This window comes from Chrysochloris asiatica, unplaced genomic scaffold, assembly GCF_000296735.1.
Source record: "Chrysochloris asiatica unplaced genomic scaffold, ChrAsi1.0 scaffold00400, whole genome shotgun sequence".
NCBI lineage: Eukaryota > Metazoa > Chordata > Mammalia > Afrosoricida > Chrysochloridae > Chrysochloris > Chrysochloris asiatica.
In genome coordinates this window covers 1,436,024-1,440,352 of record NW_006408918.1, presented here as the reverse complement: position 1 = coordinate 1,440,352, position 4,329 = coordinate 1,436,024, and positions in this window count along the sequence as shown.

Below are 4,329 nucleotides of genomic sequence, written 5' to 3'. Positions count from 1 at the left end.
GCTATCTATTTATGGACACATTGGATTCATCTGCCATGTAGCTAGTACTCTGTATATGGAAATGTTGGACTTCTCTGCCATGTAGCTTGCTCTCAGTATATGGACACTTTGGAATCATCTGCCATGTAGCTAGAACTCTGTACATGGAAATGTTGGACTACTCTGCCACGTAGCTAGACCTCAGTATATCGACACGTTTGACTCATATGCATGTAGCTGGAACTCTGTATACGGAAATGTTGCACTACTCTGCATGTAGCTAGTTGTATGTATATGGACATTTTGGACTCGTCTTCCAAGTAGCTAGCTCTCTGTGCATGGATATGTTGGAATGATGTGACATATAGGTATCTCTCTGTATATGAACATATTGGACTTGTCTGCTATATAGCTAGCTCTCTGTATATGGACATGTTGGACTCATCAGCCATGTAGCCAGCTCTCTCTGTATGAACATGTTGGACTCACCTGACTTGTAGCTAGTCATCTATATATACACATGTTGGACTCATCTGCCTTGAATCTCACTCTCAGTATATGGACATGTTTGATTCAACTGCCATGTAATTTGTACTCTGTATATGGACATGCTGGACTCATCTGCCTAGTACATAACTCTCAGAATATTGACACGTTGGACTCATGTGCCATGTACCTAGTACTCTGTATATGTAAATGTTGCACTACTCTGCCATGTAGCTAGCTCTGTGTATATGGACATTTTGGACAAGTCTGCCATGTAGGTACCTCTCTGTATATGGACATTTTGTACTCATCTGCGAAGTAGCTAGCTTTCTGTGCATGGATATGTTGGACTGATCTTCCATGTAGGTAGTTCTCTGTATAGGCACATATTAGACTTCTCTGCCATTTAGCCCGCTCTCTGTAAATGGACATGTTGGACTCATCTGCCATGCGCCCAGCTCTGTCTGTATGAATATGTTGGACTCATCTGCCTTGTGCTTGTCCTCTATATATACACATGGTGGACTCATCTGCCATGTAGCTAACACTCAGTATATGGACATGTTGGACTTATCTGCCATATAGCTAGTACTCTGTATATGGACAGGTTGGACTACTCTGCCATGTAGCTCGCTCTCAGTTTATGGACACCTTGGACTCATCTGCCATGTAGCTACTACTCTGTATATGGAAATGTTGCACTGCTCTGCCATGTAGTTAGCTCTCAGTATATGGACACGTTGGTTTCATCTGCCATGTAGCTAGAACTCTGTATATGGAAATATTGCATTACTCTGACATGTGGGTAGCTCTCTTTATATGGATATTTTGGACGCACCTGCCATGTAGGTAGCTCTTTGTGCATGGATATGTTGGACTGATGTCTTATGTATGTAGCTCTCTCTATATGGACATGTTGGACCCACCAGTTATGTAGCCAGCTCTCTCTGTAAAAATATGTTGGACTCGTCTGCTTTGTAGCTAGTCTGTGATATACACACATGTTGGAATACTCTGCCATGTTGTTGCTCTCAGTATATGGACACGATGGACTCATCTGCCATGTAGCTATAACTCTGTATATGGAAATGTTGCAGTACTGTGCCATGTAGCTAGATCTCTGTATGTGGACATTTTATACATTTCTGCCATGTAGCTAGTTTTCTGTGTATGGATATGTTGGACTGATCTGCCATATAGGTAGCTCTCTGTATATGAAAATATCCGACTTGTCTGATTTGAAGCTAGAGCTCTGTACAGGGACATGTTGGTCTTATCAGCCATGTAGCCAGCTCTCTCTGTTTGAACGTTTTGGACTCATTTGCCTTGTAGCTAGTCCACTATATATAAACATGATGGACTCATCTGCCATGTAGCTAACTCTCAGTATATGGCCATGTTGGACAACTCTGCCATGTAGCTAGTACTCTGTATATGGGAATGTTGGACGACTCTGCCATGTAGCTAGCTGTCAGTATATCGACACATTGGAATCATATGCCATTTAGCTAGTTCTCTGTATATGTACATTTTGGAATTGACAGCCATGTAGCTAGCTTTCTGTATATGGACATGTTGGACTCATCAGCCATGTAGCCAGCACTCTGTGTATGAATATGTGGGACCCATCTGCCTTGTAGCTAGCCCTGTAAATATTCATATGTTGGACTCATCTACCATGTAGCTAAGTCTCAGTACGTGGAAAAGGTGAATTGATCTGTCATGTAGTTAGTACTCTGTATATGGGCATGTTGGACTACTTACCATGTAGTTAGCTCTCAATATATGGACACCTAGGACTCATCTGCCATGAAGCTAAAACTCTTTATATGGAAATGTTGCACCACTCTGTCATGTAGCTAGCTCTCTGTATATGGACATTTTCGAAGCTTCTGCCAAGTAGCTAGCTCTCTGTGCATAGATATGTTGGACTCATCTTCCATGTAGATAGTTCTCTGTATAGGAACATATTAGACTTGTCTGCCATGTAGCTAGGTCTCTGTATATGGAAAGGTTGGACTCCTCTGCCATGCAGCCAGCTATCTCTGTATCAACTTGTTGGACTCATCTGCGTTGTAGCTAGATCTCTATATATACACATGTTGAATTCATCTGCCATGTAGATAGTACTCTGTATATGGACATGTTGGACTACTCTGCCATGTAGCTAGCTCTCAGAATATTGACAAGTTGGACTTATCTGCCATGTACCTAGTACTCTGTATAAGGAAATGTTGCACTACTCTGCCATGTAGCTAGCTCTCAGTATATGGACATTTTGGACTCTTCTGCCAAGTACCAACTCTCTGTGCATATATATATATGTTAGACTGGTCTGTCCTTTAGGTAGCTCTCTGTATATGAACATATTGGACTTGTCTGCCATGTTACTAGGTCTCTGAAAATGGAAATGTTGGACTTGTCTGCCATGCAGCCAGCTCTCTCTAAATTAACATGCTATACTCATCTGCCTTGTAGCTAGATCTCAATATATATACATGCTGGACTCATCTGCCATGTAGCTAACACTCAGTATATGGACATGTTGTATTCATCTGCCTTGTAGCTAGTACACTGTATATTAACATATTGGATTACTCTGACATTTAGCTAAATCTCTGTATATAGACACGTTGGACTCATTTTCCATTTAGCTAGAACTCTGTATACGGAAATGTTGCACTACTCTGCCATGTAGCTAGCTCTCTGCATTTAGACATTTTGGACTCATCTGCCATGTACCTAGCTCTCTGTGCATGGATATATTGTTCTGATCTAACATATAGGTAGCTCTCTGTATATGAACCTATTGGACTTGCCTGCCTTATAACGAGCTCTCTGTATATGGATATGTTGGGCTCATCAGGCATGTAGCAAGCTCTCTCAGTATGAACATGTTGGACTCATCTGCCTTGTAACTTTTACTCTATATATACACATGTTGGACTCATCTGCCTTGTAGCTAGTCCACTATATTTACACATGTTGGACTTGTCTTCCATGTAGCTAGCTCTCAGTATATGGACATGTTGGACTAATCTGCCATGTTGCTAGTACCCTGTATATGGACATGTTGGACTACTCTGCCATGTAGCTAAATCTCAGTATATCGACATGTTGGACTCATTTGCCATGTAGCAGGAACTCTGTATAAAGAAATGTTGCACTACTTTGCCATGTAGCTACTTCTATGTATATGGATATTTTGGACTCATCTGCCATGTAGTTAACTCTGTGGGCATGAATATGTTGGACTGATCTGACATATAGGTACCTCTCTCTATATGAACATATTGGACTTGTCTGCCATATAGCTACCTCTCTGTATATCGACATGTTGGTCTTATAAGCCATGTAGCCAGCTCTCTCTGTATGAACATGTTGGACTCATCTGACTTGTAGCTAGTCCTCTATATATTCACATGTTGGACTCATCTGCCATGTAGCTAACTCTCAGTATGTGGACATGTTGGGCACATCTGCCATGTAGCGAGTTCTCTGTATATGGATATGTTTGGCTCATCTGCCTAGTAGATAACTCTCAGAATATTGACATATTGCACTCATCTGACATGTACCTAGTACTCTGTATATGGAAATGTTGCCCTTCTCTGCCATGTAGCTAGCTCTGTGTATATGGACATTTTAGACTTGTCTGTCATGTAGGTAGCTCTCTGTATATGGACATTTTGGATTCGTCTGCCAAGTAGCTAGCTCTCTGTGCATGGATATGTTAGACTGATCTTCTATGTAGGTCGTTCTCTATACAGGCACATATTAGTCTTGTCTGCCATTGAGCTAGCTCTATGTATATGGACATGTTGAACTCGTCTGCCATGCAGCCAGCTCTCTCTGTATGAATAC